Below are 14901 nucleotides of genomic sequence, written 5' to 3'. Positions count from 1 at the left end.
CACATAGTATAGGTATAACACATAATCTAGGTATAACACATAGTCTAGGTATAACACATAGTCTAGGTATAACACATAGTCTAGGTATAACACGTAGTCTAGGTATAACACGTAGTCTAGGTATAACACGTAGTCTAGGTATAACACATAGTCTAGGTATAACACATAGTCTAGATATAACACTCTGGTGATGCAGTATTTGAAACATATAGTCTAGGTATAAAACATTCTCATTTCTTTAAGACACTCAGAGAGAGAGAAAAACACACAGGAAGATTACAAAAGAAGAGATGTGAGGACACAGAAACAGGTTCACAGATTCAGAGAGAAAGAGAGAAAGAGGTGTGGGAGATAGGGAGAGGGAGAGGTGAAAATAGACTGAGAGACAGAGACATGTGGAGAGAGATATGGAGACTCTGACTCTCGGAAATGGATGATGTTTAATGGTGGCAAGGCTCTGCGACTGATGTTTAACACCAGTGAGGTTTGAGGAGGGTAAAAACACCTTAATCCCTAGGTTCAGAAAAAGAACCTTAGCCAGGCCTGCTGACACATGCCTTAAATCCCAACACTCACATAGCAGAGGCAGGAGGATCTCTGTGAGTTTGAAACCAGCCTGGTCTATATAGGGAGTTCTAGAATAGCCAGGGGCTACATAGAGAGACCGTGTTCCAGAAAAGCAAAGACAAACAGAGAAAACAAAAACAAAAACAAAAACAAAACCCAGAAGAACCTTTGAGTGGTAAGGATTAGGTGAGGCTCTCAGGTGTGGCTCTCATGGTTGAATTCAATCCATTCTCACCAGGAAATGGAACCACGAAGATGACCAAGCTGAGGCGCAGGAAAGAGAATGTGCCACAGATCTGGCATCAGCTTTTTCCCAAGGGACACCATCAGGGGCACAAAGATGCTAACTCTCTTGCTACAGTCCAGCATGTTGAGCTGGGACCACTCTCCAGAGGCCTGCATGGTTCCAAGGAATCAAAGCCTGGTTACCTTGGCAATGCTTGGCTTTATCAAGGTCCCCTATGTCTTTGAGGAAAAAGACTTCCTCTCAGGGCTAACTGTGTTCACCCTTCTAACCCTATCTCTGGCTACCCAGCATCCCCTTCGTCAAGGCCCCTCCTTTCACATTCGATCAATACCTTCAATGGCAATTGCAGTGTCTTTTTACCCAGAGAACTAAACTGGACTCTGGTCTATATCACAGAGCCTTTCTAGCCAGGGTCATTTTGGTTCTAGTTTCAGATATTGCTACACTAGGAATAAATGCTAGCATTTCAGATGTCTCCCACCAATGGGAAACTCTTTCAACAACTGTCTCAAATCCTCTCTCTCAGTGTGAACACCAAAACACCACACAAAGGGGCTGTCACTGACTAGCATGCGTCATGAGATGTTAACATCCCTTCTTTTAGACACTGTGGATTAAGACGAGCTATTCAATTGGATTTCCACCTCTCAGTCCTCACCCACTGAGCTTCATAAGAGTAAAACAAACAAACAAACAAACAAACAACAAAACCACCCAAACAAAAACAAAACAAAACAAAACAAACAGCAAATCTCTGTAAAGGCAACTAGTTTCTTCTATCCTTTCCCAAACGCAGGCTTCTTCTGCTGAAGATGAGGAGAGGCCTTTTCTTTTTTTTTTGTTTTATTTATTTATTTATTTATTTATTTATTTATTTTGAGGCCTTTTCCAGGGTGGGACTTGATGCCCATATGTAATCCTGAGGAAGGTGCTGCCGAGTCCTAATTATCCATGGCTTCTTTGAGGGTAATAGTTCAGAATTTCCAGGAATCAGGAGGAAACTCTCCCAGGCAACCTTCTCCCTAGCAGGTGGGAGGGGAAAGCCTGAGACACTTTGAGCGATGTGTTCCCCACTATTTGTATTGCTCACTTGGTATTCTAGGGAGAAATGTCTTAGTGTTCCTAAATGTGTTGAATCATGTCACAGTGTCGTGATCAACTTCACCTTTGTCCTGAGTACTAATTGTGGTGTTCCAGGTTGGGTCAAGGCACATAGAAATCGCTCTCTGATAGAGATACCATGACCTCATTCCTACGTGCTTCTTTGATCCTTGGAAGTCTGTCATTTATAAGTGGACACTGACAGCATGGGTGGTTTTACTTAAGACCACGGCTTGCGACGATTTTGTTCAGAAAGCCTGTGTGCCCCTTTGTTGTTCTCCAATAACAACGTATTGGAACAAGCATGCCTGGGCATCCGGCTCAGTGGAGACAGTGCTTGCCCAGGGTGCCTGAGACTCTGGTTTCATGTCTAGCACTGCATAAACCAGGGTGGTGGCAAAGGCCTGTAATCTCATCACTTTACTGGTAAAGCCATAAGGATCAGAAACTCAAGGTCATTGTCAGCTACTAGGGAATTCAAGGTTAACCTGAAGAAGAGAATGTCTCAGGAGGAGGAAGAGGAGGAGGAGAAGACATAAACTTGACCAAAAAGACACAATACTACCAAGTGTTAGCAGGAGGCTGAGGACAGGTTGAAGTTTTCCTTTGGCTAGATCTGCAGCCAATCATTTAACACTGCATTTGCAAACCAGTAATACAACTTCAAAAACCACTGTTGTCAAAGGGCCAGTGTCTGGGGCAACACTTCTTCACAAGCATCTTTATATATTTGGCACATTTTTTTCATTCTCTGATGTAGGTCACCGGTCTAACAGGTACTTAGCCATATGTAGTGGGAGGGAGTAGTTTGTTTTCCTATGAAATCTTATTTCTAAAATTGCTTTCCAATTGTTTTAATTACCAAGATAAAACTTCAGGTGGTGGGATCAAATATGAGTTATACTTAGCGAGGCAGGCCAACTAAAACGGAAGGAAAAGTGGGGGAAATTAACTTGGTTTATTCCCAGCTTTCATTCATTTGAAAGCTTTGGTTGGAAAGCATCAAATAAGATATGAGTTATGCATCATTTTAACAGATTCAAGTCCGAATGACTGCAAGGCTGCTTGCTTTTCTTACACTGCCAAGGATGGGCAGGGACACTGATGCATCCGGTATCACAGGGACGGCTAGGCCCTGAGCTGAGTGAGATGCTGCGCCACAAAGAGCAGCGGCTATGGAGGGAGGAGGAGGAAAGGGCAGCGTCACAGCTCAGAGGAGTGAAGGGTCAGGTGGGAGGCTTAAATCCGGGGAAACCTGCGGCTGGCCTGGCTCGTAGCGCATTTGCACTCATCGCACTCATCGTCCTCTCAGTCACCTTCTGAGCCACAAATAGAACCAGAGGGCGACCGAGAGAGAAGGTAGATCAGAGTGCTTACTCTGCGGGCGGCACTTTCGACAGTTGCTCCTTTATTTAATGCTCGGGCTTTAGTCGTAAACCACACAAAACGTGGGAAACCTTATATATCTTAAAAAATCATTCCTAGAGCTTTTTTTCTTGGCCGGATTGCATATTATTAAAAATTAATTCTCAAAATAACCCTCTGATCTAAATAATGGCTTGTATCAGAGAAATTGGTCACCCACTGGACAATAGGAAATGGCATAAGCCACTGCGGGGGAAATTGCTCTTTGCGGGAGGTATTAAAGCTTTTACTCATGAAAAGGCACAGTCCTACTGGGCTTTATTTTTTAATTTATTAACTTAAATTTTTGTTTCCCTGTCAAGATGCAGCGCGTCCTTCCTCAGGTTGTTGCCTGAGTAGACGTGAGCCTACTCCTCGGGATCCCTGGATTAAGAGGTGTGCGATAAGGGCTAATGACGGACTCTGGGGAAGTCTGATTTGTGGCAGTTTTCCTGGTTTTGTGGGATGAATATCTTCACCGCATCTCATCTGGGGCCAGTGTAAGGTCAATTACTTCATCGAATTGCTGCAGGCATCAATGTGCCTTGGGGGCCAGTCCCATGCTCCGTGCTGGGTGCTGCGCCCATAGGGTTGTCACACCAGCTGCAGGCGGACTTGAACACCTCTCTGAGGTGATGGTGGGATTGGAGCTGGCCTTCACATTTGGCTGCACGTTTTGATTTGCTAAGTGACTGAGAGAATTCTTGAGAACCTCTAGAATGCCATATCGGGGAGATGCCGAATTTCTGGGGGCTCCACCTTCTCCTGTTCCAGTTTAGCAGGGCAAGGAAGGTCTGGGAATTCTAGTTTTACAGGACAGGAATTCTAGCACTCAGGAGGTCAAGGTAAGAGGACTGCACCAGTATTTCAGAGCAAGACTGTCTCAAAATAAACAATGTAACTAACAAAAGTAAACACACACACACACAAAGAGAGACAGAGACCAAGAGACATAGGGAGACAGAGAGACAGAAAGAGACCAACAGAGAGGGACACACACACACAGAGACAGACAGACAGACAGACAGACATAGAGAAACATACACATATATAGGGAGAGAGAGAGTCAGAGAGAGATAGAGAGACAGAGATAAAGACAGACAGAGACAAGCAAACAGACACATTAACACACAGAGACAAACAAATACTTATACACAGAGAAACACCCACCCACCCACACACACACACACACACACACTCGGGGTGGGAGGCGGGGACAGGAATTGAGAATAATCCCCAAATCAGCAAGGCAGCCTCTGATTTGAGAGTTATAACTCTGTACGAGTATTGTTTGACGACAAAGGCCTAAGTACTGAAGAAAACATTAGAAACCACGTGAATGACTTATGTCTGTATTTTCATTTATAAAATCTGACAATGACATGAAACCATAGATACAGATCAAACACCTATATACCAGTGTAAGTCCATGGACAGTACTAAACTTACCATCATTCTTGATTAAATACTAATCCTGGCTAAAAGAGACTCACCAGGTTTGAATGGAGTTGTATTCCTGTAACCACAGATCTGTTTAAAATGAGAAGGACCTTAGATGTGGTTTCTCCCAAGGATTTTCAGATGTGCTTAGCAAGTTCATTAGAACCTCCTTAGAAGGTGTGTGTGGGGGAGTGGGGGTGGGGTGGGGGTGAAGGGAGGGAGAGAAACACAGCAGAGGAAGCAAGCCATTTGTATCCAGTCCTCTCTGCCATGTACCTCATTGTGCCTTTTCACAGTAAGGAACTCCTTTGATGAAATCTGCTTCCTGTATTTTAAATCTGGGACTTTTATTGCTGAGGTGGGCGGTGGCAACTGATGCTGTAATTTGCTGTCCTAAAAATAAAACAAAATCAGAAAAAAAAATGAAAAAAAGGAAGAAAGAAAGGAAGTGAGGGGGGAGAGAGAGAGAGAGAGAGAGAGAGAGAGAGAGAGAGAGAGAGAGAGAGAGAGAGAGAACAACACTGCTACAGCTAGTAGGAAGCAAAGTCAGATTTGGAATTAAGGACGCAGGCTTCTAGTTCAGCATCAGTTTTCTTCTCAGAAGCCGGCTTCCCACCACTACTTCATGTTACTCTGTGTAAATACTCTAAACATGAGGTACCTACTACTGGTGTGAGCCGAGTGAATGCTTAAGGTATGGCTGTTCCGCATTAAGATGTGTCAAAGGATGGATACATTTAATTGAATTATCCAGCTTTACAGGACAGGAATTCTAGCACTCAGGAGGCTGAGGCAGGAGGATTGCCCAATAGAGGTCAGGCTGGAGTATAAGTTCTTAGGCTGGAGGACTTATAATTATGAGCTTTTCTTAAATTTAAAAGAAAAAAAAAGTCTACCAGATTGGCCTATACAAATATATGAGGAGTGAAACTCAATTTTTGATATAGGCGAGTTTTTTTTTTTAATTTAACACAGATGCAAAGCTCCTCCCCCAATTGAAATAAAGTCTACAAAACTCATATACTATTAGTTATTCACCTTCCAATTTTAAAGTTATCAATAATATCTAAGTGGTCCAGTTTCTTTTTCAACTGACACAGTAAATCACTCAAAAATTTCATCAAGTATTCAACAATTCATCTTTTACATGGTATAATAATCAACAGCTAGGAAGTACTATCGCTCACCTTACTTTACTTATTTTATATATGTGAGTGCCCCATAGCTGTCTTCAGACACACCAGAAGAAGGATTCAGATCCCATTACAGATGTGAGCTACCATGTGGCTACTGGGAATTGAACTCAGGACCTCTGGAAGAACAGTTAGTGTTCTTAACCACTGAGCCATCAAAGATGAGGAGGGATAATCAGATTGGACTGTGTGTTTTTGCAAGAGCATCCCCATCTTCTAGGTCTTCTTGAGTCTTATCTTTAGTTTATTTCTTTCTCAAGTTAGTTTTTAAAAAAATACCAACTATAGTTGCTCTTTATTGTTATATGCTAACAGTCTATTTACTCAATAAACAAACAAATCAATACATTTAAAACAGACAGTTCATCATGAACAACATGATAAATTGTCAAATTTCGATACTTATCATATATTTAGGTAAAACCCCAACAAAACTGTGACAGTTCTGTTTTTGTTTTTAATTTTTTATTGATTATTTATGTCTTGCACATCATGTGCCCCATCTTCTCATATCCATCCTTCAGTCTTGCAACCATCTCCCCAAAGTACACACACACACACACACACACACAAAACCCAAAACAAAAACCAAAGCATAAAAAAAATCACTGGCTGCAGTGCTTTAAATTGTCCCCGCCTTTCCCATCCCAGTTGGCAGCACTCAGGAGAGTTAACCTTGGCAATGAACACATGCCAGTGAAGATGTGTGGACAGAGAAATACTCTGTGGGGTACACTATGACATACTATAGATGCTGCCACTGGAGAGGAACAAGGCCAGCTTACCCACTTCCATGATCCTAGGGCCAGCTCTCCTGTCTGTCACAGATAGCAAGGGGGTGAGGAGGGCATCACCCCACACCCACGCCACCTCATGGCAGACAAATGATGGGGCCAGCCCTCCCTCGCTCTCATCCTTGGGGCTGGATCATTCACAGCCTCTCAAACAAGGAGAGCTTACTGTACTGCCCAGGTGAGGTGTAGGGCCTGCTCTTGGGGTCAGCTCTTCCGACTGCCTCTGGTGGCAGCATAAAAGGGTGAGGGGACAGCCCTGCTTTCCCAATTCCCAGAGTCAGCTCTCCCACACTCAGGGGACCGGCTCACCCACACCCCTGCCACCAGGGCCAGCTGCACTATGATGTCTGAGCAAGTGATGCTGCCACTGGTGAGGGGTGGAGCCAGCTCTGGCCAAAACACTGGAGTCAGTGGTGAGGGGTGGGGCTGGTTCTAGACAGCCCTTGGACATCCGTGTCATCCCCATAGGCTGCCCCCACTAGGGACTTCCCCATGTTCTCTAGTGGTAATATGAACCATAGACATCAACACTGACCCCTGGAACTGTGTAGCCATGGATCCAGGCATGATCTTCAGTGGCAGCTCAGGCTGGGACCTCACCATGGCCTCAGGTGGTGCCATTGGCCATTCAAAACAGGCTACTCCTCTCCACCCTTGAGTCTCCAGTTCCACCTCTCTTCATAACGCTCAAGCGGTTCCACTTCTCTTTCCCTCGCTTCTGGCCACAACATATTTGTACATTGTGGTTGTTCCCACTGTAGGATGGCCATGCGGTCACCAGGCCCCTGGTTACATCCTCCATCTCCCTGCATGGCAGGGCAGCATGTGGGTGTCTATGGTCTGCCTGTGCTGTTCTCAGGAAGGGGTCTGTGGATGGCATAGTGATTGCAGGGTTCTTTCTGTCTTCCTCCTCTTTCGATGTGCAGCTTGGTGGTAGGCAGGGCTTTGTGTGTCTATGGCCTACATATGCTGTGGGGTGGAGGCCAGGTTTGTGGGCATCTTTCTCCTGCCCCCACCTTATGGCATGGCAGAATGCAGGTCTGTTTTCCTCCTCCTGTGCTGTGCTGCCTGGATTTGGTTTGATTTTTGTGTGTCCTAGGCATAAAACAGCTTTGGCCACTAAGCCAGGCATCAGGCTAGGGATGAAGAAAGGACTGACATCTGCTCTGCCCCTGACTGATATAAGAACAACATCAACAAGGTATTTCATTGCACATGAAACCCCCCGGGGGGCGGGGGGTTGGTTTTTTTTTTTTTTTCATTTCTGTTGTTTTTATTGTTTGTTTGTTTAAGGCAAGATCTTGCTATGTGTATAGCCAAGGCTAGAAGTTGATATATTCCTGTCTGAGGCTCACAAATTTTGGATTATATCTGTCACACACAACTTTTTAAAAGAATGGTATCTTATGAAAAACTGAACTTTTGTTGAGGATGATCTACTATTGTAATTATAAGATTATATTATATGCACATATATATATGTATATATCTTTATTGTCTGATGTCAGGAAGACTATGTCTACCTCTGGCTAGTAAATGGTTTGAAGGCTCGAACAAGTCCTTCTGATTCGGCAATAGTAGTTCCCTCATAAGAAAAACTGCACTGTTTTGTAAACATATGTAGAAATATTTTTGTGTGTGTGTGTGTGTGTCATTGCCATAGAGCATCAAACATGGCAAAGTCCTGCAGGAAAAAAAAAGGGGGGGGGAGGGGCATTCATTGGCCAATGGGAGTCTGAAGTCACTGCAGTAACAGAGGAATTCCTGTGAGACTAAAATACAAACCCAGAGTGCCCAACTGGCTTCATCCCCAAACACAATCTTTACAAACAGCAGTTAAATATGTAATGCAGTTAAATAGTTTCAATTAGTAAAAATATTAAAATGTGGTTTGGTAGCTTCAGTTCTTTTTCCTGGAAAGCTGTAACCTGTGTAGTACACAGTGAAGTGAAATGGTATAATCAGAAAACTGAAGTCCTAACAAAAATGACAGATCAAAGTCATGCCATGTAGAAAGGTGAAATTATCATCACACTTGGGACAAATCTTTAAAACATCAATTTGGTAAAACTGGCTTTGAGGAACTATAAATTATTTTGGTTATTTTTTTTCAAGGTCAAATAAGTAATTGTTATCTCTGATAGAGTAACACTGTGTGGTGTAATAAGGACACTGAAAATGTTATACACACTTAGGTATTTTGTTTGGGAGATTTCTAAAATTTTTAGATACTTTTTTGACTTGCCAGTAATGCTATTATCCTGTTAGAGAAACGCTCTAAAGATGCTAGACTTGGAAGTTAATAGCCACGTGGTTCTATCCTTATCTCACCACTTACTACCCCCTGAATCTATTTTCTGGAGTATAAATGACAGCAGGCTTCAATAGGGAACTGAACAGTCTTATTAAACGGTCTGGATGAGAAGCTCAGAGAGCGTCAAAGCCCCCGTGGAAAAGATTTTCTTTATAGCTTCTTTACCTACTGCAATTAATACTGCTTGGTGTGCACTGTCAAGTTTAAAAGAAAAATTAGCCATCCAGCCGCCCTTTGCCCACTGTCATGCACTTCAGAATATTTCCTTTAAAAACATAATTCTTTAAAAACATAACGAGAACAAACGTGTTCTCATTATCCTTTAGCCCCAAATTTCCTTCAGAACTTAAAAATCATGCGCAAGCCATATTCAAGATGTGTTCTCAAGAAAGTCCAGAACCCAGGCAGGAGTATCATAAAAATATCAAGTCCACACCCTCCTACACATCAATTTCAGCGGAACCAGAAAAGTACATTGATTTCTTTATAACGAAACCCAAAATATTCAGAAAGAAATAGGGGCGGTTTCCAAGGGTTTTGTTCAGCGGCCAGTTTCACAGACCCTTTCTGGAGCCGGCGTCCCTCTAAGAGAAGGGTTGGCATTCTTTCGGTCTGTCCTGGGTGCTGGGCTCCGCGCAGCAACTGTCCTCGCGGGTCGCGGTTCCCCGCCTCACCGGCCGACCAATGGTTGATGCCTCTCTCCTCGCCATCCCGCCTTCCGATGCCACAATAACCAATAGAAATGAACGTATGGAGTCCAGTAACCAATGGGAACTGGGGGAGGCGGAGGCCGGTCCTCCCGCGGTGCAAGCTGGGCTTCTGCTCCGTTGCCCAGGAGCCGAAGCCGCCGAGCCGCCGCCCGCAGCCGTGGTCCCTACAGTGAGTGAGTTCAAACTCCCCGTAACCGCAGTTTGCAGCGTCCGGGTACTCTAGGTCTCGGACCGTAGCTGTCGGTCGGACTCGGGGATCGGCCGATGAGCCAGGCCGGAGCAGGAGGTGCCAGCTTGGAGTGTGAGGGGCGGGCCGCAGTCGAGAGAGGAGGTCTGCGGCCAGGGGATGGACGTGATGGGGCGGGGCGGGGCGGGGCTGATCGGCCGATGCTTTGGAGAGAAGCAAGAGAAAGTTGAGAGAGTGGGATTTGTTAGCCCCCCAAAGCAGAAGGAAAGCATGTGCAGACGGATCCAAAGAAGAACGAAGTTACCAGAAAGAAACCCCTGGAGACTGGTGTAGATCGGGATGGGAAAGGAGGGCGCGCGGAGCCTTTCAGAGACTGTGGAACAGTCTAGGATATTATTGTTAACACTGTCGTCAAAGGGGAGAGGCACTTTGGTCCAGGCTGTGGATTATTTTTATACATCATTGAGGGATGGAATGGGACGAATGAAAGTAGTTAGCAAAACCTACCTGTTGGCAGAACTGAGTTGGGGTGGATACAGATGCCTTTGTTTCGCGCTAGCTGAATAAGGGAACAGTGTTTCCCAGTGTGACCAGTTCACCTGAATGTAAATTCTTAGTCACTTCATGGGCTTGATACATAATGGTATCTTTTGGTTGGTAACAAGTTGCTAGGGGCTGTATTTTCCCCCCAGAGGAGAAGTGCAGTGAATGGCAGACACATTGTGAGGATTAATTTTATGGAGGTATTTGTACCTCTATTTGGGTAAGTGGGGTGGGGGGTTTGGAGGAAGGTTTTATGAAAGTAAATTTTCTTTTAGGATTGATTGATTTTGTGTGTGTGTGTGTGTGTGTGTGTTTCTGTCATGGACCAGCTCCTGCCTGCACATCTCTATCCCGAAGTTTGAGGGTCTTAACTCTTGGCCCAAGCAGAGTAGGTGTGACCGCATACACATTGATGCTCAGCCGTGCGTTCAGGATTAGATAGATGTCTTTGGGATCAACAGTCATAACTTAGGGTTTGAGAGTACTAACTACTCTCCCAGAGGTCCTAGGTTTGATTCCCAGCAGCCACACGGCAGCTCACAACTGTCTGTAACTCCAGTTCCAGGGAATCCTACGCTGTCTTCTGGCCCTTCTAGGCACCAGGAACTGAATACATGGCACACAGACAGGCATTCAACAAAACACTCACATAACTAACTTACTAACTAAACGAGCACACAAATAATCAAATATAAGTAAGTAAATTTAAAAAGTCGTTTAAATGGTGAGGGATCGGGGTGGGAGAGCTACAGGCATCCAGGAAAAGGGTAACTGGAGGTTTCCTTTTTCTCATGCTCATTAATCTGTATTCTTTCTAGTCTCTCTCCACACTCCAATTTTCTACTACTATTTACAGCATTTCACCCTGTGATCGGTTGCGTATTGGTTAGTATGTTTATTCAAATGTGTGGCAGGAAAGACGAGTTCTCTTCAGTTCTTTAAATTGATGAACCGTCATTCGGACGTCAAAAGCAGTTGATGCCTCTGGAAAATAAATATTTCCAAAACTATATCTCTTTAACATCACGGAACTACTTCTGTCAGACTTGCAAGAAAAAGACTCAAGCAGTCCTTCCTGTTGTCAAGCTGTGGGGACACCCCTTCCTCTGCCCACGACTTAGTCTTCTATTTTTTTTTTTTCATTCCATAGTTTTTTGGCCAACTCCATCCTTCCTGGTAGCTTCTACTCTCTATAACTTCTTAGCACACCCCCAGTTTTGCATCTCTCCAACTTCTGTGTAGGTAATTGTAGGTACTTCCAGTTGGATTAACCTGCCCACAGGTACCTCAGACTCACTGTGTCTGATAAACCCCATGCAGTCAGATGATGGCATTTGCATCCAGCTTTATAAGTCAAAAACTTTGGAATTCTTCCAGGTTCTTTTCATACTCGGCCTTTAGTCCATCACCAAGTCCGGCTTATTTGACTTGCTCAGTATCTCCAGCATCACTTTGATGTTCTCTGTCCCTAGCTATGCTATTATAGTGCAGACCTCTGATTCTTGGGTTGAGGTGGACCTTTGTAAAGGTCATGTCTAAGTGCTTTAACCTTCCTAAAGATCCTTTGTTTCTGTAAGCCGTCAGCCTGTGATTGTAGCTTCCATCTGATCCAGCCTCACTTATTACTTTCTGATGCCCACAGTGTACTCATTTCGAACCAGATTGTTCCGGTTTTGTTTGTTTGTTTGTTTGTTTGGGTGGTTGGTTTTTTTTTTTTTTTTTTCAAGACAGGGTTTCTCTGTGTATCCCTGGCTGTCCTGGAACTCACTTTGTAGACCAGGCTGGCCTTGAACTCAGAAATCCGCCTGCCTCTGCCTCCCAAGTCCTGGGATTAAAGGCCCATATTTGTATAATGTGAAGTACATATTTTTCAATAAGCATACAAAAATATAAGCAGGTAAAGTTAATTTTAATATATGGTAACTGGATAATCCAAAATATTATTTCAACACATAACCAACACAGAAAAGATTGTTAAAATGTGTGTATTAAAATTTCAAGAGCTCATGTGCTGTGTGTGTAAGTTTTTGGTTACCATTCAAAGAAAATGAATTTCATTGTCCTGTCTTCCTGCTCACTTCCTTTAGACCCATCCCTTCATGCTCATCATATATAAATTGATGCCTAGATTCCACATAGGAGAACACGTGGGGTATTTGTCTTTCTGGGTCTGGCTTACTTAACCTGAACCACGTTAGGTTCCATTCATTTTCCTGCAGTTCGGTATTTACAGGTGACTACACTTGCACTGCGCATATCTACCTTGTTTTCTTTACACCACCATCAGGCTGGTCCATATCATTGGCTATTGTGAGTGGTACAGTAGTGGACATGCAATTCCCACATACATACTCCCTTGCCGTATAGCTCAGGTCTGATGATCTACATTTCCCGTGCTTAGGAACTATTTGCAGTTTGAAAGTATGCCGTTGTTCTGTTCTTAGGCCCCAGCTGACTTGGTACAGGGACCAGGTTACACACTGGGTTCTGGAGTTAAAGGTGTGGCCACTGTGCCCAGCCCTTGCTAAACCACATTTAACCCCCCCCCCCTACATCATGCGGTGCTTAACCTCTGGTAATACATGAAAACCAAGCAGAACTTTGTCTCTCTGGAAACCCCCCAGCTTCCTCCTGGCACCAACGTTGGCTCTCCTTTCACCACCTCTACTTCCTTTTACCTGCAGCAGCTGCGTTCTGTGTTATTTTTCTCTCTTGTCTCTGAGCTTGTTCATACAGGGGATTCCGCAGGTTTTCGCTCACTCTTCATTTCTAACTGATCCAATGTGCAATGTCTTGACATTTTGTGGATGTTGAACAAGTGTCCAGTGGACGAATGAAATAATATCCTATGATTTTTTTTTCATTTGATCCACTAAACTCTACGAACACACACTACAGTTATGCTTTCATTTGGCTGAGTATTTAACATGCTGTTTAAAAGAAACTGATTATGGAGATGGGAAGACTAGCGCTTGCTGTGGGTTGACAGATCGTGATAAAATCATACTTAAACATCCAACATAGTCTAAAAGGTTTTAGTATTTTAAAGTTTTACTTTAAACAAATACAGTTTGATCTTTAAAGAAGAAAAGGTCTCTCGAGCGAATAAAATCATTCTTCTGGAAGTATTGCAGAAGCACGGGCGGAGTGAGGAGACCGTGGGTTTTAATCTCCATGCTCTGCGCAAATCAATCTGCACTTACCGTTTGGCAGTGGCACTGTGGTCTTTACCTCCCACTCATCATCCCATAGACAAAGCTCCTTATTTCCATTTTTCGCTTTGTTTCTTTTACTCTTCTTGTTCTGTTGCCTGCCAGAGGTAGAGGTAACCAGGGAGCAATGTTTTATACACAGAAACCCAGCACAGGGTTTTGTTAGGGAATCACCAACGCGTTAGTTTTTAAACACTTGGTTCATGGACTGAGGTGAGCCGCACGATCCCTGTGACACTGCTCATACACAGAGGTCTCTACAGATTGCAGCTCACTTTAGGATCTGGTTCTGAAGGAGCCATCCCAGCACTGAAGGAATCTTCGGTATGTTATTTCCTGACCAGTTATGTATAACCTGTATTATTGGAGATTCTTGTTTAAAAAAAAATTTACTTTTAAATAAAAAAACTGAAATGTTGTGGAATTGATAACCTTGCTGTAGGAGTGATCTTTCCAGTTTTAGGGAAGTAACTACTCTTGGAGATTGAGTTAGGAAGACGTGTGTATGTGTATGTGTATGTGCATGCGTATGTATGTGTGTATCTCTTAGCTTGTTCATTTTTTTCATTTAATGAATACATCAAACCGTTCCACCCCACTCCTCGATGACAGGAGAAACAGATAAAACTGCTTCATTCTTGGTCACAGTGACTACTTTAAATGAGTTGGAAACCCACACACGGGACATCTTCAGGGTTCTGTTAAGCTTCACATTTTTGTAAAAAAATTGAAAATAGATTTTTTTGATACAGTATGTTCTGATTGTGTGTCTTCCTCCTTCAATCCCTCCTCTAGGCTTTCCTCTTTCCCTCTTGTCTAAGTCCAAGCCCCCCCCCTCTTTCTCTCTCTCTCGAAAAAAATCCAGGCATCTAAAAATTATAATAATAAAGTAAGATAAAAATGGTCAGACCAACCAGAAAACCAAACAAACAGAAGGAAAAAGAAGCACAAGAAACACATACGGACATAGAGACACACAAACACACACAATCGCACACAGAGAGATAGAGACACACAGACACACACAATCGCACACAGAGAGATAGAGACACACAGACACACACAATCTCACACAGAGAGATAGAGACACACAGACACACAATCGCACACAGAGAGATAGAGACACAGACACACACAATTGCACACAGAGAGATAGAGACACACAGACACACACAATCGCACACAGAGA

At 43.7% G+C, this 14901-nt stretch overlaps 1 protein-coding gene and 1 long non-coding RNA gene across 4 annotated transcripts in view; one reads left to right on the top strand and one right to left on the bottom strand.

Moving 5' to 3' along the window:
* LOC110301695 overlaps positions 1-14901 on the bottom strand; it is a 24463-nt gene that overhangs the window by 4137 nt on the left and 5425 nt on the right. The window contains exon 2 of the long non-coding RNA XR_002378733.1: positions 5036-5152. This is a non-coding gene — a long non-coding RNA (uncharacterized LOC110301695). The remainder of the gene's footprint in view (positions 1-5035; positions 5153-14901) is intronic.
* The window catches only part of Lca5 (lebercilin LCA5), a 50676-nt gene continuing 45627 nt past the window's right edge, over positions 9853-14901 (top strand). Inside the window, exon 1 of one of the 3 annotated variants that reach the window (XM_021172284.1) lies at positions 9853-9939. The gene's annotated coding sequence lies outside the window, so the exon portion shown is untranslated. Of the gene's footprint in view, positions 10072-14901 lie in introns of all 3 variants that reach the window. The other 2 variants (XM_021172283.1, XM_029481114.1) reach the window with 2 other exon arrangements.

This window comes from Mus caroli, chromosome 9 (genome assembly GCF_900094665.2).
Source record: "Mus caroli chromosome 9, CAROLI_EIJ_v1.1, whole genome shotgun sequence".
Classification (NCBI taxonomy): Eukaryota; Metazoa; Chordata; class Mammalia; order Rodentia; family Muridae; genus Mus; species Mus caroli.
The sequence above is the reverse complement of the archived record's forward strand: the minus strand, read 5'-3'. Positions and strand labels throughout refer to the sequence as shown.